Genomic DNA, 19,726 nt, shown 5'->3' with positions numbered 1-19,726 from the left:
CCTGATAATCTGGTCTGTCAAAATGGCCCCAGCCACAAGTCACCGTGAAGCACAAATTAAACAAAGGATTGACACTTATCAATGACTTGCAAACATTTGAAAATAAACCCTGAAGATCAAAAGGCTCTATTGAGCTGATACAGCATATTTATAAAAAAGAGAGGAATCACTCTAATAACCGGGAGTAATGTAAATATTGGGAGGGGCTGTGGTCTGGAATGGTGGGTTTTGCTAAAGCACTGAGAGATGTTGTCAAGAGGAAGTTCCTCCAGAAATCTTACAGAAATTCCTGCTCTCCAGAAATTCCTGTGTTCATTAGAATAGATAGTGTAGACAGTCAGAGACTTTTTCCCCGGATGCAAAAGAGTGTTACGTGGGGACATAAATTTAAGGTGAATGGTGGAAGGTATAGGGGGGATGTCAGGGGTAGGTTCTTTACCCAGACAGTGGTGGGGGCATGGAGTGCGCTGCCTGTGAGAGTGGCAGAGTCAGAATCATTGGTGACCTTTAAGCGGCAATTGGATAGGTACATGGATAGGTACTTAAGCTAGGGCAAATGTTCGGCACAACATCGTGGGCCAAAGGGCCTGTTCTGTGCTGTATTGTTCTATGTTCTATTATATTCTGTTAAAAAAGGCCACTTTCAACAGATATGACTGCAATATATGCTGACTTTTTTTCAACTTCCACAGAGGTTTGCAGGACACCTTAGTCTGTTCTTTTTGAAGAGATGGGGTGAGGGGAGGTGGCCAATGTAATAGTATCTGGAAGCAGAGAGTTAGGTAGTCAATGTGTTTTCAATATGTTTAGCCTCATTGTACAGTCCAGTGCTTTGAAGTGAACAACTGAAGGCCTGAACATTGAAGGGCTGGAAATGATTATTGAAAGACTTTGTATTAATGCATTATTCACTCAATTATTCACTAGCTTTTAACTGGGAGGTGGTCGAATATGGAAAATGGCAGTAGGGAGTCTGGCACCTTCTCATTGCTAAGCCATGCTGACATAGACCAGTTCTCTTTGACATCTTGACTCTGCATGATCTCTCAGTCCTGCCTCCCTCATATCCCTGACTGTGCCCACCTTTGCAGCCTCAACAATGATCAGTATGAACAGTAGGGCTCAGAAATGTGTCCCTCTTACTGGAGTAGCAACTCTTGAAATTAAGCTGCACTGTCAACTGATGCGTAACCCTGGCAGGAATCTCTTCATTTTAGATTAGAATGGAACTGGAAAAGCACAGCAGGTCAGGCAGCATCTGAGGAGCAGGAAAATCGCCGTTTAGGGCAAAGGCCTTTCATTAATGAAGAATCTCTTCTTTGGTCACTGCTGGCAATATACCATCTTTAGCATAAGCCAAAACTCGAGGTTTCAGTCCCAGCATTAGGTCTGCAGCATTCACTGCAAGCTTCCACCTAAAATGTCTTTTTACAAGATTAACGATAGAGCAAAGTTTATATGCCAGTCAATAATTTCTTTAAAGTAAAAAAACAAACTGTGGAAGTTGACAATCTGAAAAAAATATAAAAGTTGCTGGAGAAACTCAACATATTTTGCAGCATCTGTGGAGAGAAAGCGGAGTTCACCTTGAGTCAAGTGACCCTTCTTCAGAGAGATCTGAAGTTCTGAACATGAGTCATTCAACTAAAAACATTAACTCTGCTTTCACTCCACAGATGCAGCCAGACCTGCTAGCTATTAGTAGACAGTCACACATTGTATTCAGCTTATTTTTCAATGACCTTCTTAGTTTCTGGAGAACCAGGATCACCAGCTTCCTTGCACTTTCAGCAGTTGATGTTTTCAGAGCTGCAAATGGTCATCAAGTGCCATTAAGTCAATTTTAGCAAACATTTACATTCAGAAGAAAAACATTTTTAGAAACTTGAATAGGAGTGTCAGGATTTCAAGCCACTGACAGGCAGGCTGGAATGTGGAAATGAATGATGTTACAAACCTATTTCTTCACAGTTGCACAGTCCAGAAAAGTCTCAAATAAAGAGCGTGGGGCAATTATAGAAGGGCAACTAACTGACAATTTCTCCAGTGAAGAGCTTTGGATACTGGTTCGAATACAGAATTGACTTTTTCTCATCAATGGGTATTGGCTCAGCAATTGCAAACATTAATGGTGGCACAGAAAGATTTGCCACTCTGTTATCGTTCCGATTTCACCATCAGCTCTTTGGATTGGGCCATTTCATTCTTGGGATAGTGACCCAGCAATATCTTCTTGGTCAGGCCACATCAGCAGCATGCTGCCCTTGGTGGTGCCATCCACCACAGCAGCGCTGGCTCCAGCTCTCAGTCCAAGCAGCAGGACTCCACCACAATTCACAACATTATTACTGCAAAAGTCTTGTTTAATTAAAAAAAAACACCACAATCTAACTTCTCGGAAAAATACACACTTGGGAGGCAGAGCCCAGCAGGTTCCACAATGTGCTAACTGTGGCCTGGAACAGCGTATTTGAAATTGTTCTTGCATGTATGCAGAAGGAAATACCTACATAACTTCACAAGGATTGCTGGTTCTGCAGCAATAGCCTTTATTCCAAATACAATATTATTCAGGAGTTAAATTGCACTTTGGATCAAACTGACACTTCAATTTCTTCAGTTGTTCCTGACAACTATCGGTTTCATTTCCATTGCAGTTTGGATTGTTACACTTCCTATGCCTGCAATTGATGATAAAAGATACATGAAGTGATTTAAATGAGCATTTGCCTCCATCCCACAATTGTGTGCAAGCTGTTTGGAAGACTGAAGATTCGGGATTCAGGACTGCAGCCTGCATTCAGCCGTTTGAGTGAAACTGGCCACGCTCCAGATGGGTGACTGCAATAAATGTTCATGATTCAGTTACATCACACTGTAAATGTTTGCTATCAATTCTGTGTGTTAGGATTGAGCCCTCCACTATCACCTGATGAAGGAGCGACACTGCGAAAGCTAGCGTGCTTCCAAATAAACCTGTTGGACTATAACCTGGTGTTGTGTGATGTTTAGCAATAAATGATGAATTTGTTCTTCAAAACCTTTGTTGCTGGTGATAATGATTAGAGACAAAAATGGGATAGCAAGTTCTTGAATGTATTCATATTAAGAGTTTAGAAACTTCAATAATAAAATGTAAGCAAACTTACAATGAAGTGTCTTCGATGTTCTCTCCTGATACAATATTTTTGAAACAAAATACTGAATCCCTAATTCTAATGCAGATAACAGAGAGACAGTAATGCAAATGCTCTTGCCTGCTGTGGTGTTCCCTGCGCTGCTGTGTGATGTTTCCTGAAAAGTCCAGAGAAAGTGATTTACTTTCTATTTTGTGTCCTCTGAATGAAGCAAATCACATATTGTTTTCAAACTTACTTTTTTCATGATAGATTTTGGAGTGTACAGCTTTTCATCGACCTTGTACTTTGGACTGTCAGGTGATCTGCAAATAGTCAGAAAAGTGCTATTCAGTCATTTTAAGCGTACCTCTACATCCACAATAAAATCATCATAATAAACCTGAAGAATTGAGTAAATATTTCAAGCGATTGACAGCTAGTTTTATAAAACTGATTCAAGATTTATTAGCTCAAAACCCTCATTAACTGTTGGCAAGACAAGCTAATGAGGCTGGAGTGTGGAAGCAAAGAAAGGGAGATACGATACAATTCATTTCTTCAAAACTTTATATTTGTTGCAGCGTCTCAAAATATCTCAGCTGAAGAGCTCCAGGCCCAAATGGAGACTAGGCAACCAATTTTCCAATATCTCCAATGAAGACCTTTGGTCATGTCTCCACATGCAGGGCTGCATTTTCCAGGTCAACTGGCACTTGCCAAGATTCTCATGAGTCAGGCCAAGCGGAGGGGAGTTCAGGAGCAAAGCCCAACTCCCTTCTGCCCCATTATATTATACTGTCCGTGGGGAAGCAAATGAAGTCACCAATTGAGAACCACTCGTGTCTGTCTGAGTAGTGAATAGGAGAGCTCCTCAACTCCCGCAGTGGGCCGTGGCCTGCAAATCTCTTGAGTACAGGTTCAGCAATATCCACCACTACTGGCAGCAAAGGACAGGTCACTGCTCTGTCTTCATTCTGTTATTGCTGTTAGCTCCTGGGATCATGCCATTTCAATAATGGTTTGTGAACAGGAAGCATCTTCTGTACTACCTACTGTCAGTACCATGCCACCCTTGGCACTGCCAACCATCACGATTGACTCCAGCTCTCAGTTCAACCAGCAGGGCTTCACCAGAATTCATAAAATGATGACTGCAAAAGTCTCCTGTAAGAAAGAACACTATCTTCCACTTCTGGATGTAATGCATCTTTTGGGGGTTAAAGGTGACTGTGTTAACTGGGGCCTGCTCCATGGTTCCTGGATGCAGAAGGAAATATCTACATAACTTCACAGGAACTGCTTCTTCTCCACCATTTGCCTTGGAAAATATAATATCAAATGAAGTACGAATGACATAAAAGATCAAACATAGTTTCCAGTTATTGCAAACAATCTTGGAGAATTATATTTTACATATCCCTTGCAGTTTGGATTGTCAACCTTACCATGCCTGTAACTGGTCAGACAAGATAAATTTAATCCTGAAGTTAGCATTTGCCTCCAGCTACTTTTGAGTGCCAGCTGCTTGAATGGCTGAAGACTCTGGATACAGTCCTGCAGCTTGCGTTCAGCTGCTTTTGTTAAACTTCTTACAAAAAAGACGGATACTGCAATCAATACTGATTTTAATCTTCAACCCCTTTCATAGGTTTGATGAACATTATAGCCGGTGATAAGGGTGACAGTGTGATGGGATACGTATTTCTTGAATATATTCATTTTAAGAAATTAAAATGATCAGGGATAAGTAACTCAAATTTGCAAGTAATTTTGAATTCCAGCTTCCTTGATGTCCTCTCCTAAAACTGTCTGTTTTGTCAAAATAAACTCTCCGACCCGAAGAATAATGTTGATAATGGAGAGGCAGTATGTGATTGCTATGGTCGGGAATGGTATTCTCTGCATTGCTGTGTGCTGTTTTCATGAGGAGTCTGTACGTTATCTTACTGTAACTGTCAGTCCACCAGCAATTTACTTTCATTTACTTGTACTCTGAATGAAGCAAAATCGTGGTCACATATTACATCAAACATACTTTGTCATGACCCCTTTCGATTTGGAAGGCATGGTTTTCCATCTCCATCACAGTTTAGGCTGTCACCTTTACCAGGCTAGCAACTGAACAGACAAGTTTAGTCACTGAAATCAGCATTTGCCACCATCTGCAAATGTGTGCCAGCTGCTGGAATGGCTGAAAAATCTGGATTCAGTATTGCAGCTCTTATTCAGCTGCTTTTTAAAAACTGTTCACACGGCAGAAGGATGACTGCATGGTTTGGTGATTTTTTTTGTCAAATTTACATAACTAGTTTGCAAGAAAGCAGAGCACAGATAGGGGAAGAGGCAGAGAATGTCGGGGAGAAGGGATTTTTCCCTGTAGTATAGACAAGAGTGTTCAATGGGATGTAAAGCGTTCAGGACCGGGCTGATGAAGGGGAAACATTTCACTGAAGAGATTTGGATATTTTAAAGCAATGGCTTTTCCAGTAATTCTGTTTTTCTTTCTGTTTTACAACATTCACCGTTCTTTCGGGTTTTATTTGGATGGATTCTGTTGTTCTAGTTAACTAAGAGCTTCAGTCTGTAGGAACAAAGTAAGCATTAGAGATGCAAATTTAGTGCGATTGCTGTGGTCTGGTCTGTAAAGGGGTTTGTTGCACTGCTGTCACATGCTTTCAAGAGGCAGCCCCTGAACAATCTAAACAACAGCTCTCCAGCAATATCCTTTCACGTCTTTGAATTCTGAATCAATTATCATTTATACACAAACTGGAGCAAACTTATTTTCTGCAACTGTCCCTGGAGAATATAGATTTCCTGGTTCTTCACAGTATACGCAGCTGAAATTAGTCATGAAGGAAGACATCTTAAGCTAGGTCTTGTTTGCACAATTGACTGATGGCTGGTATAAAATTGCTGGATGCTTAGGGATTCAGTATTATATTCTTTGATCAACTGGATTTATTAAGTAGATCAACATCCAGAGGTAGTGGGACAATGGAAAACAGTAGGTTTTTTCTTAAAAACTTTCATAGGGGCTTTGAAAGACACCACAGGCAGAATGAGGGGAGCAGAGGATATAGAAACCCTAATCGTTCGATATATTTATTCTTTCTTCAGAGTTCACAGATCTAAATATTTGAATACAAATTGAGATCTGAATATTGAATGGGCAAGCAATTTTCCACTGACCACATTTGAAGGTTTTTTATTGATGCAACTATTTTTTAAGCAAACAAAATCTCTAATCTCTCAGAAAAAAATGCAATCATTACAGACATATTAAAGCAACTTTGTTAATGTGACTGACATAAGCTGGCGTTTGTTGCATTGCTGTGGCACGTTCTCAGACAGAAGCCCCTCCAAAGAACTTATGGGAAGTGACACTAATTTTCTTTAACATTGTTGTGCTCTAGATGAATCTTAATTAAGTAAAACATTGGACTAAAACTTTCTTTGTGATCACTGCATTCATTACTGGACTCTCTTCACAGTTTCCATATCGGCAATTAGTGTTACAGCACAAATTAGGTGATTTTAAAAAAACACTTGAAAAATTCAACCATTGAAAAAGCTTTGAAGATGGAGGATTTCAGCATTATAAACTTTGTTGGATCTTTACATTGAAACTCCAATTTGTCAGTTTAATCAACCTGCCATATCCCATACAAACAGGGATAAGTTAGATATTCAACATGAGTATGTCTCATTAATTGTAACGTTAAATCCACATTCCTGCCTACCCTGAAAACCTTTCACCACCCCTCTCTCAACAATAAAATATTTATCTATGCCTTTAAAATATTCCATGGCTCTGCTTTAATAACGTGTCAGAGTTTCCACATTTTGAGAGCAAACAAATCATCTCGATGCGTTTCAAATGGGCAACCACTGACATTTAGACAGCAATCCTTCATTCTCGTCTCTTCTGTAAGAGGAAACATCTTGTTTCAATTAATTTCTCTCTTCCTCTCCTAACCACAAACTGACAAAAGCCTAGACTATCCAAATTCCCTTTGTATGACAAGTCATTCTGTAAGTATTATTCTGGTAAGCATTCTCCGAATTGCCTCCAATGTATTTACTGCCTTCCATAAACAGGGTGACCGATAAGAATTAGAGCATTCAAGATACAAGCTCAACGGTGCTCTCTACTTTTGTCTTTAAATTGCGCCACGATAAAAGGAAAACATTTATTCGCTTTCCTAATTACATACTGCTAGCACTTTGTGATTCAGGTAATGTACACTCTGATACCACTGCATCTCACAGCTATGGAATCTCCCTCTAATTAAAAAAAAATGCTTTTCTTCAAGTTAAAATGGACAACTTCACTTTTATCACCGTAAAGCTCTATTTGTCAGGCCTTTGACTACTCACTTAACCGATATTTCTCGATAGCACTCCAATGTCCTCTGGAGTTATTTTTTAACCTTTCTTTTGTCATGTCAGCTTTATATTAATTCCTTCGTGAGTCATGGACTGTGAGTCAATACTTGGAAGATTTGAGCAGATTCAGATTTGTTTTAAATAGCTGCTCAAGTTATATGATCCAACCATTCTGAACTCCGGTTAATTCTCAGTTCCAAACACCGAAGTAATGAACATTCATGTAAAAAAGGCAGAACCCCTGAATATAATTAGAGTATACCAAAATAACAATAGGATTCTTGTCAGCCCCCCTCTCTCTCTGTCTCTCTCTCTCTCTCTCTCTCTCTCTCTCTCTCTCTCTCTCACTCACACACACACACACCATGGATATGTGAAAATCATGAAATGTAAGCTGTCTGACAGGCAAATGGATACTAAAAACTTCCACTGTATTATGTCAACCTTTTAGCAAAACAACAATGGTTGACTCACACCCGTGACCTGTGCCTCTTGCTTGATGTGGGAGCTTAGGAACGTGGCTGACGCTCCTGGCTCTTACACTTGCAAGAAGTGTGTCCAGCTGCAGCTCTTGTTTGACCGCATGACGACTCTGGAGCTGCGGATGGACTCACTGTGGAGCATCTGTAATGCTGAGGATGCCCTGGATAGTACGTTTAGTGATCTGGTCACAACATAGTTTAGAATTGCTGAGGGAGACAGTGAATGGGTGACCAAAAGACAGAAAAAGAGTAAGAAGACAGCGCAGGTGTCCCCTGCGGTCATCTCCCTCCAATACAGGTATCCCGTTTTGCATGCTGTTGGGGGAGATTACTTACCGGGGAGGACAGTAGTTGCATGGTTCGTGGCATCGCGGAAAGCACTGCTGTTCAGAAGGGCGGTAAAACGACTCGTAGGACCATTGTCACAGGGAATTCTCTTGTGAAGGGAGTAGATAGGCGGTTCTGTGGCCGGAATGGGACTTCTGGATGGTATGTTGCCTCACAGGTGCACAGGTCAGGTATGTCACCGATCAGCTGCAGAGCCTTCTAAAAGGAGAGGGTGAACAGTCAGTTGTCTTGGTGCTTATGGACACCAACGATATAAGTAGAAAATGAGATGAGGTCCTCAAAGAAGAATTCAGGGAGCTAGAAGGGAAGTTAAAGAGGAGGACCTCAAAGATAGTGATCTCGGGATTACTACCATTGCCACGTGCTAGCCAGCGTAGAAATTTTAAAAAAGACAAGTTGAACACATGGCTTGAGAGATGGTATAGAAAGGAGGGGCTCAATTTGTTAGACATTGGGGCTGGTTCTGGGGCAGGTGGGACTATTACAAAATTGACAGTGTACATCTGAACCAGACTGGAACCAATGTCCTCAGTGGGTTTTTTGCTACTGCATTTGGGAATATTTAAACTAATGTGGCAGGAGACTGGGAACCAGAAGAGAAAACAAGTAGGCAGTGATGTGGAGACTGTAAGGATTATGAAGATTGCATTCATAAAGGGAAGAGTAGACAAGGCACAAAAAAACTGGTAGCCTAAAATGCATCTACTTTAATGCAAGGAGTATAGTGTGAAAGGCAGATGAACTTAGGGCTTGGATTGGTGCCTGGGAGCATCATGTCGTTGCAATCACAGAGGCTTGGTTGAAGGAAGGGCATGAAGATTGGCAATTAAACATCCCTGGATCTAGACGCTTCAAACAGGACAGGGAGGGAAGTAAAAGGGGGGGGTGGAGTTGCATTGCTGGTCAAGGAAGATATCACGGCTGTGCTAAAGGAGCACACTATGGAGGTCTTGGGTAGTGAGGCACTATGGGTGAAGCAGGGAAAGTAGAAGGGTGCAGTTACACTGTTGCGGCTGTATTACAGGCCTCCCAACAGTGAGCATGTGGTAGAAGAACAAACAGATTATGGAAATATGTCGAGGCCTTGGGTAGTGGTGATGGGAGATTTTAATTTTCCCAACATTGACTGGGATATACTTAGCGTCAGAGGTCTGGAATGGGTTCGAATTTGTAAGAAATGTCCAGGAGAGTTTTCTACTGCAGTATATCAATAGTCCGACGAGGGAAGAGGCCATATTGTGCCTGGTACTGGGGAACAAGGACAGGTGGTAGAAGTTGTTGTGGGGGATTTCTTTGGGAACAGTGACCACAATTCTGTAAGTTTTAGAATACTTATGGATAAAGAAGAGAGTGGTCCTAAGGGAAGAGTACTAAACTGAGCCAAGACCAATTAAATCAAAATTCGGCAGAAGCTCGGAAATGTGGAATGGACACATCTATTTGAAGGGAGGTCCACATTTGAGACGTGGTTGGCTTTGAAAGATAGGTTAAAGATAGTGCAGGATAGGCATGTCCCGTTGAAGGCAAAGGATAGGAAGGGCAACATTCGTGAACCGTGGGTGACAGGAGAAATTCTGTGACGAGCAAAGAGGAAAAGGGAAGCATACATAAGGCCTAGGCAGCTAAGAACAGAACGGGCCCTGGAAGAATATCGGAAAAGTAGGACAAGTCTTAAACGAGAAATCAAGCGGGCTTAAATGGGTTATGGAATATCTTTAGCGAGCAGAATTAAGGAGAATCACTAAGCATTTTATTCTTATACAAGAAGCAAGAGAGTAACTAGAGAAAGGAGTGATCCACTAAAGGATGACGAAGGAAGGCTGTGTGTCAAACCTGAGAGAATGGGTGAGATTCTGAATGATTACTTTACATCAGTGTTCACTGAGGAGAGGGACATGATGAGTGTTGAGATTAGAGATAGAAGTTTGATAAGTCTTGATCACGCTGACATAAGTAGCGAAGACGTGTTGGGTAGGCTAGTGGTTATTAAGGTGGACAAATCCCCAGGACCGGATGGGATCTATACCACGTTGCTGAGGGAGGCGAGAGGGGAAATAGCTGGGGCCCTGACAGATATCTTTGTGGAATTCTTAAATACAGGTGAGGTGCCGGAGGATTGAAGGGTAGCTTATGTTGTCCCCCTATACAAGAAGGGTAGTAGGAATATTCTGGATAACCAAAGACGAGTGTGCATGATGTCAGTGGTGGGAAAGTTGCTGGAGAAGATACTGAGGGATAGGATGTACTTATATTTAGAAAAGAATGGGTTTACAGTGATAGGCAAAATGGTTTTGTGCAGGGGAGATCGTGCCTTACCAACTTAATTGAGTTCTTCGAGGAAGTGAGCAATTTGCTAGATGAAAGAATGATGAAAAATCCATGTTATAACATGGATTTTAGTAAGGCGTTTGATAAGATTCCCCATGGTAGACTAATGGTGAAATTGAAGTCATATGGTGTGCAGGGAATTCTAGCTGGGTAAATAAAGAACTGGTTGAGAAACAGGAGACAGAGAGGAGTATTTGAAGGGAGTTTCTCGAAATGGTGAAAGGTGACCAGTGGTGATCCACAGGGGTCAGTGTTGGGGCAACTGTTGTTTGTAATATAAATAAATGATCTGGAAGAGGACACTGTTGGTATGATCAGCAAGTTTGCAGGTGACACGAAGATTGTTGGAGTAGCAGAAAGCATAAGGGAATGTCAGAAAATTCAGGAGGATATAGAGGGACTAGAGATTTGGGCGGAAAGTGGCAGATGGTTTTCAATCCAGACAAATGTGAGGTAATGCATGTAGGCAAGACTAATTCTAGAGCGAATTATACAATGAACGGAAGAGCCTTGAGAAAAGTTGTTGGGCAGAGAGATCTGGGAGTGCAGGTCCATGGTACTCTGAAGGTTGCTACACAGATGGATAGAGTTGTCAAGAAGGTATATGGTTTGCTTGCCTCCATTGGAAGGCATATTGAGTATACGAGCTGGCAAGTCATGTTAAAATTGTACAAGACATTGGTTCAGCCGCACTTCGAATACCAGTTTTGGTCGCCACATTATCAAAAGGATATAGACGCCTTTTGGAGGGTGCAAAGAAGGTTTACGAGGATGGAAGGTGCTAGCTATGAAGAAAGGTTGAGTAGGTTAGGTTTATTTTCATTAATAAAAAGGAGATTGAGGGGGGACCTGATTGAGGTTTACAAAATCGGGAAGGGTTTAGACAGGGTGGATAGAGACAAGCTTTTTCCCAGTGTGAAGGATTCAATAACGAGAGGTCACGCTTTCGAGGTGAGAGGTGGAAAGATTAAGGGGGATACATGTGGCAAGTACTTCACAAAGAGGGTGGCGGCCGTTTGGAATGCATTGCCAGCTGAGGTGGTAGAGGCAGGCATGGTAGATTCATTTAAGATGCGTATGGCCAGATGCAGTAGACGGAGAGCAGGGGGATACAGAGCTTAGGAATGGACTGACAGGTTTAGACTGTACATTTGGATCGGCTCAGGCTTGGAGGGCTGAAGGGCCTGTTCCTGGACTGTACATTTACTTTGTTCCTTTTTGTTAACATATACTTTCCTTTTCATGTTGTATTTATTAGAAGGTGCGAGGTTGGGAAGTGCTTTTGCCAAAAAGGACCAGAATGTCCTTGATCACGCGTCATGAACAGAATTCATGCAGGGCATCCAGAAAATGAAATGCCAGCCTTAATTACAAAATGAATCATATGTAGGAGTTGGGGAGAGTTGTTGAGGCTATTGTGGACAGATTTTCTGACCTTTATAAATCGGTGATCTCCTTGTCACAGAGGCAGTGCAAAGCTGTTTTATCAGAATAATCTCTGGGATGTTGGTAACATGAAGAGAGTGTGAAGTACATTGATGTTTAATTTGCAGCACTTTGAGAGAAAAGAGTTGACTGCATTGAACCTTGAAGATTATGGACAAACACACAAAACGTCCGGAGAAAAGCATTGATGGCATGGGAACTTACATTTTGCTCATGATACATGCTTCTTTTTAGTTAATGTACCTCTGTGAAGCTCCTGTGTTGGTTGTGAGAGAGCTTCAGGCTCTGAATGAACTCTCATTGCCTCAATGTGCAGTTGGTGTGTGACCCTGCACTGAAAGTCACATTGTTCACAAATCTGTCCGCAGCTGCAATGCCTAAAATATTTATTGTTCCCAACAGCTTCCGACCTCCACTGGGAATTCCGGTTTGCCTTCTCAGAGATGTCCACCCTCCTCCCCTTCAACGAACCATATTAATGTAACTACTGTGTAACATTAGCAATGGAGCCAGGAGGAACGACATAGAGCAGTCTATCCGTGCAGTCTCTGTTTCATTGGTTTGTCTTGTTTGGTTATGGATAACATCGTCTTATTTCTGTACAATGGGCTTGAGCGGCTGAATGGCCACTTCCTGATGGCATGGGAGACGCTCAAGAACCTGACTGGGCAAACTGTGTTTCCTGTTTAACAGCTCATGTATTTGACTGGGCTCCTTATCTTCCCGTGTAATAGTCAGGAGAGAATGAATGGGCTATCCCTATTCGTATCCAATAATATTGATGGGCAGAATGAACTCCTCACATTCCTGTGAAGTGAGCTTGAGGTGCGGAATGAGCACCTCTCTTTACTCTGGTAATGCACAGTGTCCAGCAGGACTGTTTCATGAATGTTACCGACACTCTCACAGCACCAGCCTGAATGTTGTCCGAGTCTTCCTGCACATGGACACAGGCTGCTTCGAGAGGTGAGGGGGGCACATTGTTCTAAACCTTACATGATTTTCAGTCACAATCTCCACTTCTGAGATTCTGATGGAGGGGAAGACACCGAGGCGCAAATGAGGATGGTTGTGCTGTGGATCTCCCGCAGAGATGTCCCGAGACTGAGGTGGGACATGTCGAAGAACCACAACCATCTTCTTTGTGCTGAATCACTCCAACCTGTGGGGAGGTTACCCTTCATTTCCATTATGTTCAATTTTCTTCAGGTTACTTGATACCATCCTCAGTTAAACACTGCCTTGTTGTCAGGGCCAGTCACCTGGTTTTTATATATTTTGTTGATGTCAATAGGTCATCGTGTATAGTTGCGGTGTGTTCCCTTCTCACAGAGGGGAGTTACCGTCGGGACTTCACTCTTCCACAGAGGAAGGGGAGATAGATCATTGAGGTAGTTGGAAGAAGGGATGGATGGATGGTTGAAACTGCTGACACTCCAGGAGTTGGGGCTTAGAGCAGATCAGCCATGATTCTATTGAAGGGAAAGGCAGACCGTAGGAGCTGAATGACCTACACTTGCTTCTCGTGTTCTTGCATTCTGTTATTGGAAGGTTCATCATTGTTATTTTCCTGGAAGTCCTGTGAAGGAATGTTGTCGTCAAAGAGACCAGAGGATTTTGTGAGCAATTTCTGGGTACAGTATGTGGTCATTATTCACTATGAATCTGGGTCAACAACATGACAATTAAATGGAGACAGAGGAACTTCTGTAAAGAGACAGGAGGGAACTGTTTCACAGTAACACCAACTCTTTTTCCCAAGAACGTTTTTCAAGCCACACTAAATCATTTTGACTGTATTCAGGGGCTAAATGATCACCTCGGTTTCTGTGCACCAGGTAGTAGGAGTAAGTGGTCTCCAACTGCTCGTGAATGGCCGATTGAGGGGCTGAATGGAATGGGGCGAAGTAGGACTGAGGAACAGGAGTGGGCCCCTGCCCTACCAGGCACTAAGGTTGTGGCTGCTCAGATTGTGGTCTCAGCCCCACGTTCCTATCTGCAGTTCATTATCCTTGATTCACTTGCCCATCAAATATTTAACTAACACACCTTTAAATAAATGCAAACACACAGGTACCACAAACCTGTGGGTAGGAGAAATTCCCACTCAAATGGCCTTTTGAGAATTTCTCCTTATCCCTGTTTCTACCGAGGTTAGAGAGTCATTGCTTCTTTTTCTAGTCACACTCCTCCAGACATCACGACAAATTATCAGTGTAACTAAGTGTGTGATATGGTAAATGATATCTGTCTCAGACTGGGTCAGGTTCAGTGTTAGGAACAAGTCAGATAGGTTTTTAAATTTGTAAAAATAACTCATCTAAAACCAAAGCAAAGTTACTCGAATTACGATGGATACATAAGTGCAATACAGTTTGAACATCGACAATATGTACGTCAACATTTATTTTTCAATAAATCTGAGACACAGAAACATGTATACGAAGACACACGCACACGCATGCAAGCACACACACGTCTGAAGGCAAACAGAAAAAAATGGAACTCTGTAGAATATTAATTCGAAAGAGCTTTGTCCAAATAACAGTTAATTTCAGAATAAAAGCAAAATTGAGAGAGTTTCAATTGTTATTTTGCCTATGAAGTGATTCTGTCTCACAGAAGCTGCTAGCACTGGGGTTTCCTCATGGAACAGTTGGTTTTGGCTGAATTCCCTTTGCTGCAGGCAGTGGAGAGATTCCAAGGAATCCTCAACAGGAACCCTCAAAGAGTGCTAAAGATGGCTGATTGGTTTTCAGCTCCCATATGTTGCTGTAGAGAAGTACAAGTAGAGACGGAGAAATGGCTGTTGTTTCTACGACAGTTTACATTTGCTCCCTCTCTGACCTGAAACATGCAATAATGTGACCCAAACACCAACCTGGACAAGGTAAGATCTGGTTGAATATTCTCCTGATTGTATGACTCCATCCCTGTTACCTACTTCATTTCGGAATAATTTGTAATTTATAATTTGAAGGTGTATTTATATGTGTCTGCATAATTTTTGTAAAATAAATTCATGTCTTCTTAGTACCTGCGTTAAAATGAGTATGTTGTTTTCTTAAATTAAATCCATAGTTTTATTCTCCCATCCCTCAGCTACGGCCCAATACACTCTCCTCAGGGTCTTATATGGTTCAATATGATCAGCTCTCATTCTCAGGTCTGAAGTACTCTGACCTTGTACAGGCCATGAGGGCCATCGATGCGGGATAAACCAAGGTTATTTTCCGAGGCTGGAGGAGTCCAAACTAGAGGGCAAAGACTTAAAGTGAGAGGGGAAAATTAAAAAGATACCTGAGTGGTATCTTTATCACATAGAGGGTAGTGCGTGAATGGGACGAGCTGGCAGTGAAAGTGGTGGAGGCTGGTACAATTACAACATTTAAGAGGCAGTGGATTGGTATATAAATAAGAAGGGTTGAGACGGTTATGGGTCTAATTTTGGCAAATGGTTTTACATCAGATTGGAATATCTGGTTGGTGCAAATGATCTGGACTGAAGGGTCTGTTTCCGTGTTGTATGACACTGTGGTTCTATCAGGCCTTAATTCTAACAAGGAGTAAAGTGAAGCATGTGTGAAAAGCTTCCAAAACAATTGCATATTTTTTTCTTTCAATTTCAGGTTTCATTACTACATACAATTCATTCGATGTAGTCTCAGCTTTGTCATGTACAGATACAGTAAAACATCCTGGTGATTATACCCGATAGCTTTTGCATGAAACAGCATCATTCAATACACTTCCCTAATCCCTTGCTGAATCTGCTGACTAGGTTTATATGGCTCATGTACCGAGACACACACATCCCTCCGGACCAATGCGTTCTGCGATGTTCTCTCCATTTAAGTAGGTTACTGTTATTTTATCTGTTTTACAGAGCACTGACTTCCCTTAGCCCTTGTTATACTGTTTTCTGCCAAATTTACTCACTAACTTCCCCTGTCGGTATCCCATTGCAGAGGCTCCATATCCTGTTAAATGACTGTCTTGGTAAATGAGCTAATTGAACTCCAATCCAATCAGTCACCTCAACCAAGTCATTGATATAGATTGTAAATTGTTGGTAATGTCACATTGATTCCTGAGACATTCCAACAAGTTACAACTTTGCAACCTGAATATAAACATTTATCCTGAATATTTATTCCCTGATAGTTTACCAGGTTTCCCCTGATGCTGGTCAGCAGGCTAGAAAGGTAGGTTTACCTCATCCAACACTGTGTAATGTACTTAGCCGGCTCAATAACCTCAATCTATTCCTATGTGAATCCTTAGAGGGCAGAATGGTCTCCGTCTGTCTCATTATAACGATGCTGACTGGCTAAATGGGATCTTTCTTTACCTCTGTAACATTATTGAGTGGTTGAGAAAACAACATATCGGTTGGGGCAGCAGCTGGCCATTCAGCCCCATGCACCTGCACCATTCAGAATGTGCATTGTTGATGTGATTGTTACTAAACATCCCTTTCCTGTCTGTACCCAATAAACATGGATTCTCTATTACATCAAAGATCTAAGGAACTGAACCTTGCTACTTCGGCATGAGAACACCACAGATTACACAACCCTAAACAGAAAGGAACATTCCTGTCTCAGTCTGAAATGGGAATCTCCTTATTCTCAAAATATGTCCCCTTCAAACTCATCACAATGCTTTTGATATAAAAGGAGACAATAGTTCGAAACAGATATTGATCACTCAGCTCCTCATGCCTCTCCACTTTCTCATTAATCCTCCTAAATCACATACTTACCAAATGCAGCCTCCACTGACGTTGTGGAACGACGATTCCAGGCACCACATGATCATATGAGCAATGAACCCTGGAGCAGAATTAGGCTATTCAGCCCATTTTTGTCTGCCATGACATTTGATCACGGCAAAAATATTTCTCAACCCCATTCTCCTGCCTTCTCCAACTGACCATTGATAACTTATTAATAAAACGTATATATCTCTGTATTAAAGACAGTGTGTGCCTGTATGTGGGGGTATGTTCGTGTGTTTGTGGTTAAACGTCCATATCTGTGTGCGTACCTCTGTGTGCATACGTTATGTATATTAGTGTCAGTATCTCAGTTTGTGTGTACCTCTGTCTGCATCTCTGTGCAAAGTTGTTTTTGAAGTAAATATAATGAAATTGAAATCAAAGTCTCCCTCCTCCACTGTCTCTGTCTGTCCCTGTTGTTTGCAGAGTTCATAGAATTCCTAAAGTGTGGAAACAGACCCTTTGACCCAAAACATCCACACTGACCCTTCGAAGAGTCACCCACTCGGACACGTTTAATTACTCTCCTATGTTTACTCACCACTAATGCCACTAACCTATACATCCCTGGGCACTATGGACAATTTACATAGAAGAATACAGCGCAGTACAGGCCCTTTGGCCCTCGATGTTGCGCCGATCAAAGCCCACCTAACCTACACTAACCCACTATCCTCCATATACCTATCCAATGCCCGCTTTCCATGAACTTACGACTCGCTGAGTGAAGAACCTGCCCCTAACATCAGTCCTATATCTACCCCCCCCCTTAATTTAAAGCTATGCCCCCTTGTAATAGCTGACTCCATACATGGAAAAAGTTTCTCACTGTCAACCCGATCTAACCCCCTAATTATCTTGTACACCTCTATCAAGTCACCCCTAAACCTTCTTTTCTCCAATGAAAACAGGCCCAAGTGCCTCAGCCTTTCCTCATAGGATCTTCCTACCATACCAGGCAACATCCTGGTAAACTTCCTCTGCACCCGTTCCAGTGCATCCACATCCTTCCTATAGTATGGCGACCAAAACTGCACACAATATTCCAGATGCGGCCGCACCAGAGTCTTATACAACTGCAGCATGACCTCAGGACTCCGGAATTCAATTCCTCTACCAAGAAAAGCCAGTACGCCATATGCCTTTTTCACTGCACTATTTATCTGGGTGGCAACTTTCAGAGATCTGTGTACATGGACACCAAGATCCCTCTGCTCTTCCACACTACCAAGTATCCGACCATTAGCCCAGTACCCCATCTTTTTGTTACTCTTACCAAAGTGAATCACCTCACACTTAGCTACATTGAACTCCATTTGCCACCTTTCTGCCCAGCTCTGCAGCTTCTCTATATCCCGCTGTAACCTGCCACATCCTTCCTCACTGTCTACAACTCCTCCGACATTCGTATCATCTGCAAACTTGCTCACCCAACCTTCTAACCCTTCCACCAGGTCATTTATAAAAATGACAAACAGCAATGGTCCCAAAACAGATCCTTGCGGAACACCGCTAGTGACGGCACTCCAAGATGAACCTTTGCCATCAACTACTACCCTCTGTCTTCTTCCAGCCAGCCAATTCCTAATCCAAACCTCCAACTCACCCTCAATGCCATATCTCTGTATTTTCTGCAGTAGCCTACCATGGGGGACCTTATCAAACGCCTTACTAAAATCCATATATACCACATCTACCGCTTTCCCCTCATCTACCTCCTTCGTCACCTTCTCAAAGAATTCAATAAGGTTTGTGAGGCACGACCTGCCCTTCACAAAACCATGCTGACTATCCTTGATCACATTATTCTTATCCAGATGTGCATAAATGCTATCCCTTACAATTCTCTCTAAGACTTTGCCCACAACAGAAGTGAGACTCACTGGCCGATAGTTACTCGGATTATCCCTACTCCCCTTCTTGAACAAGGGAACCACGTTTGCTAGCCTCCAGTCCTCTGGCACTACTCCTGTAGACAAAGAGGACACAAAAATCAAGGCCAATGGCTCTGCAATCTCCTCCCTTGCTTCCCAGAGAATCCTAGGATAAATGCCATCAGGCCCAGGGGACTTATCTATTTTCACCTTTGCCAGAATTTCCAACACCTCTTCTCTACATATCTCAAAGCCCTCCATTCTACTTATTCGTGCCTCAGTATTCATATCGACAACAATGTTCTGTTCCTGAGTGAATACTGAAAAAAAGTATTCATTCAGTGCCTCCCCAATCTCTTCAGCCTCCACACGCAACTTCCCATTACTATCCTTGATTGGACCTATTCCTACCCTAGTCATTCTTTTATTCCTAACATACCTATAAAAAGCCTTAGGGTTTTCCCTAATCCTACCAACTAAGGACCTTTCATGTCCCCTCCTTGCTGCTCTTAGCTCTCTCTTCAGGTCCTTCCGGGCGACCTTATAACTCTCAATCGCCCCTATTGAACCTTCACGCCTCATCTTTACAAAGGCCGCCCTCTTCCATTTAACAAGGGATTCCAATTCCTTATTAAACCACGGCTCCCTCACACGAGCCTTTCCTCCCTGCCTGATAGGTACGTTCTTATCAAGGACACTCAATAGTTGCTCCTTGAACAAGTTCCACATATCAATTACGCTCTTGCCTTGTAATCTACTTTTCCAATCCACAATTTAGCATGGCCTATTCACCTAACATCCACAACTTTGGACTGTGGGTGGAAACAGGAGAATCCGGTGGAAACCGTCGCAGACACGGAGAGAATGTGAAACTCCACACAGACAATCGCCCGAGGGTGGACACGAGCCCGGGTTCCTGTTGCTGTGAGGCAGCAGTGCTAGCCTCTGAGTTTAGTGATT

Source organism: Chiloscyllium punctatum, chromosome 31 (genome assembly GCF_047496795.1).
Source record: "Chiloscyllium punctatum isolate Juve2018m chromosome 31, sChiPun1.3, whole genome shotgun sequence".
Taxonomy (NCBI): Eukaryota; Metazoa; Chordata; class Chondrichthyes; order Orectolobiformes; family Hemiscylliidae; genus Chiloscyllium; species Chiloscyllium punctatum.
This window is presented reverse-complemented; position numbering follows the sequence as displayed.